The sequence below is a fragment of the Euphorbia lathyris genome, chromosome 3, assembly GCF_963576675.1.
Source record: "Euphorbia lathyris chromosome 3, ddEupLath1.1, whole genome shotgun sequence".
NCBI lineage: Eukaryota > Viridiplantae > Streptophyta > Magnoliopsida > Malpighiales > Euphorbiaceae > Euphorbia > Euphorbia lathyris.
Genome location: NC_088912.1, coordinates 92,229,198 through 92,237,346, shown reverse-complemented (window position 1 = coordinate 92,237,346; position 8,149 = coordinate 92,229,198). Strand labels below are relative to the sequence as shown.

At 30.8% G+C, this 8,149-nt stretch overlaps 1 pseudogene; it reads left to right on the top strand.

Annotated features, from left to right (window-relative positions):
• Nucleotides 1-1,023: 1,023 nt before the first annotated feature.
• LOC136222780 (anthranilate synthase alpha subunit 1, chloroplastic-like) lies at nucleotides 1,024-6,495 on the top strand (annotated as a pseudogene).
• Nucleotides 6,496-8,149: the final 1,654 nt, after the last annotated feature.

Genomic DNA, 8,149 nt, shown 5'->3' with positions numbered 1-8,149 from the left:
CTCAATTAACTGAACACGTCATACTTCAATGGCTTTGTAAAAATGTCTGCAATTTGATGTTCTGTCTTCACGTACTTTAGTGTCACCTCCTTTTGTTCAACGCATTCTCGTATGAAATGATATATTGTATCAATGTGTTTAATCTGATCATGAAACACAGGATTTTTTGCTAGCGCCAATGCACACTTATTATCGACAAAGATCTCAATCAGATAACGTCACGATCAGTTGCTTTTTAGAACTTCATGTGAATGTCGTGTCACCGAGAAAAAATACAAAACCAGTTATACTTTTTCGATCATCTTTGTCACCGGCCCAAACACTATCACTGTACCCAACTAATTTGAAATCATCGGATTTTGAATAAAATAAACCCAAATTAGTTGTACATTTAACATAACCAGGAATTCTTTTGGCTGCATTCCAATGTGACAGTGTTGGAGCTTCCATGTATCGACTCACCAAGCGGACTGCATATACATTTTGGTCATTGCAAATTTATACATTGTTGAACATATCTTATGGTCTTTCTATAGTAATATTTCATGATCAGATGGCTGGGAGGATATTTCTCATATGATACGGTGCGATATGTATAGAAAACAAAAGACTTCCATTTTCAAGAGCTTCTAAAGATGACAGAAACCTACCAGACATACACATTGGCTTGTATGAGGATGTAGTTGTACTTGACCATGTAGAGAAAGTATTTTTATAGGATAATTGAGCATACCTTTTTTGTCATTTCTGTGAAGCTAGATTTATATGATTGAAAGGAGAAAATGATATTCTGCATCTTTTAAGTATGATAAATGAGTACTTGTTTTAGTCTTATTTGAGAGATACAAATCATAATCACTTCAGTTTGAGTTATGTCTCAAAAAATTTGTTGACATAAAAGATTGTCTATGAAATTGTATTTGTGAAATTTTATTTCATGAGTTGACAATTTAAAAGTAACTTTTTTTTCAATGAAATTGTATTTGTAATTATCAGAAAGTCCATCTGATCCATTGGGTAAGGATGGATAGATACAAATCAGTTGAAGATGCATACTCTGATGGTCTTCACCGATTAAAAAAAATTGGTGCAAGGTTTCAATACTTTGACCTGTGAGTTATTGTTATACATTTTTGTTTCCTTATATTTTTACCTCTCAACTCATATGACATATTTTCCTTGAATGTTCAAATTTTAGTCCAACAATATCTACTGGACTTATACAATTGGAAACTCGAATGTGGCAAGGGAAGATTACTTGAAACTGGTTTCAAAAGCTAAAGAGCACATAGTTGTAGGTGACATATTCCAGTTAGTTTTAAGTCAACATTTTGAATGTAGATGTTTGCGGACCCATTCGAAGTCTACAAGGTGTTACGAGTTGTAAATCCAAGCCCTTACATGACATATTTGCAAGTATGTTTTTTCTTTTTAAAACTATATATTCTTGTCAAAACTAAGGACAGCAAAAATGCTCCTCAATAGACAACTGCAAAGCCATTGTCAGGCTGGATCAAGGCAAAGTCATTGTCAGCAAAACAAACAACAGACAACAAATTATTTTTTATAAAGACACATTTCTTGAATAGAAAACCTCGAAATCATCGTTTACTATAACAGTGTTTTCCCGTCTTAGTCCCATAGATTAACATGCAACAGCTATAATACAAGCTTAAAGAAGCATAGGGATGTTCAGCATATAACAAAGAATATTGAATATCCGAATATGCACTATAGCTCTGGGCTGATTCTAAAGATGGGAGCTTGGATTCACCACCTACCCTTTTTCCATACAAAATCTTCTGAAATCTCCTCCTGTTTGATACCATAGAACTCAACCTAGACCCAGAATGTTCTTTTCTGGAACAATCATTTCAAAGGTTTCCCAATTGTAATTTCTTTGTCAGGATTTTAAAGATTGAGGTTTTGGTTCACTATTTGACATTTTTCTTATAGAATCTTCAGAATTTTCTTCCTGTTTGACACCATAGAACTCAATCCCGGATGTTCTTTTTCTGAAACAATCAATGAGTTGTAAACTGAAGCAACAAACTTATTGGGTCTCATTCTGCCACTATCCATTTTTTGTCCTGAATCCCTGAATTTTTTTTGTTAAAAGAAATTTACCATAAATTATACATTTCCTTTAAATTATAATTGATGCTTTATTTTTTAATTTAGAAATTTTATTCCTTGTTCAATGTTAATAATTGATTTTTTTTTATTCTTTTAAAATTTAACAAATATAAACAGTAAAATTTTATAAATTTTCATTGAATATACAATTTTTATATTAATAAGATTAAATTAATTATTTTATTATTATAAATCAAATTTTCATTGGATATATAATCTTTATATTAATAAGATTAAATTAATTACTTTATTGGATAAAAAATTATTATTTGTATATTAATTAAGTGTATGTATAAAGTTGTATGACAAGTGGACCCTACCAAAATTTGAAGTGACAAAGTATTAGAGCAACATTACTGGTGGTAACACACCAGAAATGCCACATACATATTGAGAACACCCATAAAAACAATCCACTACAAACCTTGTTACTTGAATAATTGTAGGGTCCACTTTATATTATATTATTCTTAAAAAAACTGCATTAACAAAAATCATGAGAATAAACAAATAAAAATAATAGGTCATTAATGATATGATAGTACAATTATAAAATAAAAAATAACAAGAGGACCCACATCACTAATTAGTTCTTTGTTACATGAATTGGTAACTTACCAAAATCAGTAACAAGAATGTAACCCCACCTTTAGTGGTTGGGTGTTTCAAGGAACAACCTTTAACACCTTATAGTGAGGTATTTTTTGGAGATTTTTCTTGTGCACATGTGGTATCTCTTTGTAAATTATATGTGTTGCAACTAGTAATTTTGCTCTTACACACTCTTACATACAACTCTCAAAATAGCACTACCTATATATATAATACCTTTCACCGTACATACAACACAAATAAAGCTATATATTTTAAATCTAAATTACAATCACAATTTCCTAGTCAAAATTAATTAATACCACACACTTTTACCTTTATTTATAGGTCATATGCACCCATTAGTTGACTTGGAATTTCTTATTATCTATCACACGCACCCAATAGTTGATTTGTAATTTCTTATCATTTATCACCAAATTAATTATTCATCTTCCTTGTCACAATAATTAATTATTTTTATTTTTATTTTTTAACCATATTTCCTTCTTCTTTTTAGCACAAAAAATTAAGTTTGTTTTATTTTAACATGCTCCCGTAAACTTATTTTTCTGTGACTCCCAATTGAGCTCTCAATTAACTGAACACGTCATACTTCAATGGCTTTGTAAAAATGTCTGCAATTTGATGTTCTGTCTTCACGTACTTTAATGTCACCTCCTTTTGTTCAACGCATTCTCATATGAAATGATATATTGTATCAATGTGTTTAATCTGATCATGAAACACTGGATTTTTTGCTAGCGCCAATGCACACTTATTATCGACAAAGATCTCAATCAGATAACGTCACGATCAGTTGCTTTTTAGAACTCCATTCGAATGTCGTGTCACCGAGAAAAAATACAAAACCAGTTATACTTTTTCGATCATCTTTGTCACCGGCTCAAACACTATCACTGTACCCAACTAATTTGAAATCATCAGATTTTGAATAAAATAAACCCAAATTAGTTGTACCTTTAACATAACCAGGAATTCTTTTGGCTGCATTCCAATGTGACAGTGTTGGAGCTTCCATGTATCAACTCACCAAGCGGACTGCATATACATTTTGGTCATTGCAAATTTTATACATTGTTGAACATATCTTATGGTCTTTCTATAGTAATATTTCATTATCAGATGGTTGGGGAGGATATTTCTCATATGATACGGTGCAATATGTATAGAGAACAAAAGGCTTCCATTTTCAAGGGCTTCTAAAGACGACAGAAACCTATCAGACATACACATTGGCTTGTATGAGGATGTAGTTGTACTTGACCATGTAGAGAAAGTATTTTTATAGGATAATTGAGAATACTTTTTTTGTCATTTCTGTAAAACTAGATTTATATGATTGAAAGGAGAAAATGATATTCTGCATCTTTTAAGTATGATAAATGAGTACTTGTTTTAGTCTTATTTGAGAGATACAAATCATAATCACTTCAGTTTGAGTTATGCCTCAAAAAATTTGTTGACATAAAAGATTGTCTATGAAATTTTATTTGTGAAATTTTATTTCATGAGTTGACAATTTAAAAGTAACTTTTTTTTCAATAAAATTGTATTTGTAATTATCAGAAAGTCCATCTGATCCATTGGGTAAGGATGGATAGATACAAATCAGTTGAAGATGCATACTCTGATGGTCTTCACCGATTAAAAAAAATTGGTGCAAGGTTGCAATACTTTGACCTGTGAGTTATTGTTATACATTTTTGTTTCCTTATATTTTTACCTCTCAACTCATATGACATATTTTCCTTGAATGTTCAAATTTTAGTCCAAGAATATCTAATGGACTTATACAATTGGAAACTCGTCATTTTGGTCCGGCTTTGACAAATTCGAATGTGGCAAGGGAAGATTACTTGAAACTGGTTTCAAAAGCTAAAGAGCACATAGTTGCAGGTGACATATTCCAGTTAGTTTTAAGTCAACATTTTGAATGTAGAATGTTTGCGGACCCATTCGAAGTCTACAAGGTGTTACGAGTTGTAAATCTAAGCCCTTACATGACATATTTGCAAGTATGTTTTTTCTTGTCAAAACTATATATTCTTGTAGTGCTATTTTGTGTTCATTGTTTTGCTTGTACAAGCAATAAAAAAAATTATGTTCTCTTACAGGCAAGCCGATGTATTTTAGTTGCCTCAAGCCCTGAGATTCTTACTTGCGTTAAAAAGGTACAATATTAGGATGTATAATAATATCTGTGGAAGTTTAATAATCTTTACGGATCTTATCTATTATTCACTTTACTTTTCCAAAAATCCTAGCATGTTGAAATCTTTTCTACATATTGACTAAATAGAACAAAATAATTAACCGGCCCTTGGCTGGAACAATGAGAAGAGGAAGGATAGATGAAGAAGATGAGTTGTTTGAGTCAAAACGTCAAAATGATCCAAAGCAATATGCGGAGCATATCGTGCTTGTTGATTTGGGCAGAAATGATGTTGGAAAGGAACATGGTTGATATTCTCCATTCACTTTGGTTATAAATGATAGGGTAAAGATCAAATAATACCCTTGTGGTTTCACTAATTTTCAAATAAATGACTCTGATTTACTTTTTGTCAAAATGAGGACTAAGGTTTTCAACTTTAGCAAAATAAGGACTTTTGCGATTGATATTATTAAAATCACCATTGACGACTTCAAAAATGACATATTTTAAGAACTACTAATATTCTAAGCAACTTTAATTCTTCAACTTTTTTATTTCGAGATTATTTAGATGATGTTTGGTAAAGAGAGAGAAAGTTCCAAAAAAGATGATTTTCTAAAATCGAAAATATAGTTCCATAGAAAATATGACATTGAACAACTTTAATTCTTGAAAATTTTCATTTTCAGGTCGTTAAAGATAGTTTTAATAGCATTATTAAAAGTGTGAAACCTCAATCCTCGTTTTGACAAAAAGTAAACCATAGTCCTTTATCTGAAAATTAGTGAAACCACAGGGGTTTTATTTGAACTTTACCCTAAATGATATTGTTATAGTGTTATATTTATTTCTTGGTATCTATTATATATATATGTTGCACGTAGTAAAGCTTGGCCCTATGACAGTTGAAAAATTTATGAATGTTGAAAGGTATTCCTATGTAATGCACCTGAGCTCAACAGTAAGAATTTCAAAAAGTACACACTTCACTAATGAAAATAAAGTTGAAAACTATCCTTGTAAACATTCCTATTCAATCCTTTATATAGGTCACTGGAGAGCTCAAGGATGACCTTTCCTATTGGGATGTGTTACGTGCTGCTCTACCAGTTGGAACTGTTAGCGGAGCTCCCAAGGTTTGTTAGCTTTTTATTTCTTTGTCTACATGACACGTTAATGCTACACATAGGATATATTAACATGCTCTTGATATAACCAACAAGGTTTATTCCCTTTTCGACATTGTGCAACAGATCAGAGCTATGAAGCTCATAGATCAGCTTGAAATGACAAGGCAAGGTCCATATAATGGCGGTTTTGGCGGTGTATCATTTTCCGGAGACATGGATATTGCCTTGTCTCTGCGGACGATGGTATTTTCTATCGGAACATTATTTGATACCATGTATTTGTATGAAGATATTAACAAGCAACACCAGGAATGGGTGGCCCATCTCCAAGCCGGTCAAGGCATTGTAGCTGATAGTGATCCGGATGATGAGCACCGAGAGTGCCAAAACAAAGCTGTTGGCCTTGTACGTGCTATTGACTTAGCTGATGCTGTTTTTCTCTTTATGTCTGAAATTTAGAACTATAAAATGTTAGACTTGTAATATCTATTCAAGCAAGAAAGTAAAAATGTTGGAATTTTTGGTCTTTTTTATAGAACCAATCAGAATATTAATTCTTCTCCTTTATGTCCAATTTTGGGTATATATCATATAGTTCATGTTTTTATGTTTGGTTATATATATATATATATATATATATATAGAGAGAGAGAGAGAGAGAGAGGAATTTGAGAATTTGTTTAGCTAAACAGTAAACTTAAACAAGTATAGTTAAAGCTTAAAAAAACTAGCATTAAAGTTGATCCACACATTCTATTTATTGTGTGAAAAAGTGCAAATTACGTCTTTTGAGTAGTTTCATTAAATATGATCTTCATATTGTTTGTTCGCTATTATAATATAGAATATGCTAAATATGGATTAAAGTTAATTTGGCGATTAAAGGGGCACGTGGTTTAGAGCGTGGTGGAAGGAAGTTAGTTAGAGGAGATAGATTAGTTATTATATATAGGAGTGTTATGAGAAGCCAAAAGGGAGGAAGAGTTATGTTAATAGGTAACATTATTGTGTTTGGCTTTGATCTAAACCTTTCTATTATGTCAAGTGGTATCACAAACTGTTCAAAAAAAACCACAGATAACAAACTGCAAATAATTAATTATGTAAAACAATGGGATAAAGAACATTACTTGTGATGGATATGAGATTGCGCCTCATATTACCGCACTACCTACCCGCTTTATATCAAAATGAAAGCTATCATTGTACGAAAATGAACTATTTATTTTTAATGTGTTTTAATTTATTGATTATTTTTATAATTTCATTTTAGAATTGAAGATAATATTTTTAAATTCGACAAAACATTTCATTTTTTTCAATTCGTACAAAAGACATTAAGATTTTTCTTTGTCATTTGTTTCTCGACTAGTGAACGAGGTTGCTCATTGTATTGCTCGTAACGCTCGTTCCAATGCTAGTCCTTTAGTTTCATTTGTATGCCTTATTGGCTTGATAGTATTCTGTGTAAAGACATTTTACCTTAATATAAGTTCTGTTGGTTTCAAAAAAAATAAATAAATATGTTAATGATATGTTACGTATAAGTGATAGAATGACATATGTATAAAATGAGGATGGCAAGATTTATAACCGCGAATATAGAATTTAATAAACTATTCTCAAATTAACCAACTTGTAATGGTTAAGAATAAAATGGTAACATTTCACACTAGGGTAAAATTATTTTTGAAATTAGATGCATTTTTTACTTCATCCAAAAAAAAATCAACTTTATTCCAAATATTTTAAGACAACAAATTTTGTTACTTTCTGTTCTTTATACTAGTAAAATGAGAAGGTAATTTGTTTTCCTTGTTAGAGTAGTCATTATGCATGTCTCTTCTTCCCTTGTTTTTGTTGAAATAAAGGGAGTAAAATTAATATTTGATAAGAACCAAAAATATAATTTGAGATGACTAATATTATTTTCAGAATATAAAATTCACTTGACACAAAACACAACAAATTTTTTATTTATCTCACTCTTACACATACTTACATCTTCTTATACACAACTCTCAAAAATTATATATCTATAACACCTTTCACCGGACATACAATACAAATAAAGTCATATATATCTAAATTACAATCACAATTTCCTAGTCAA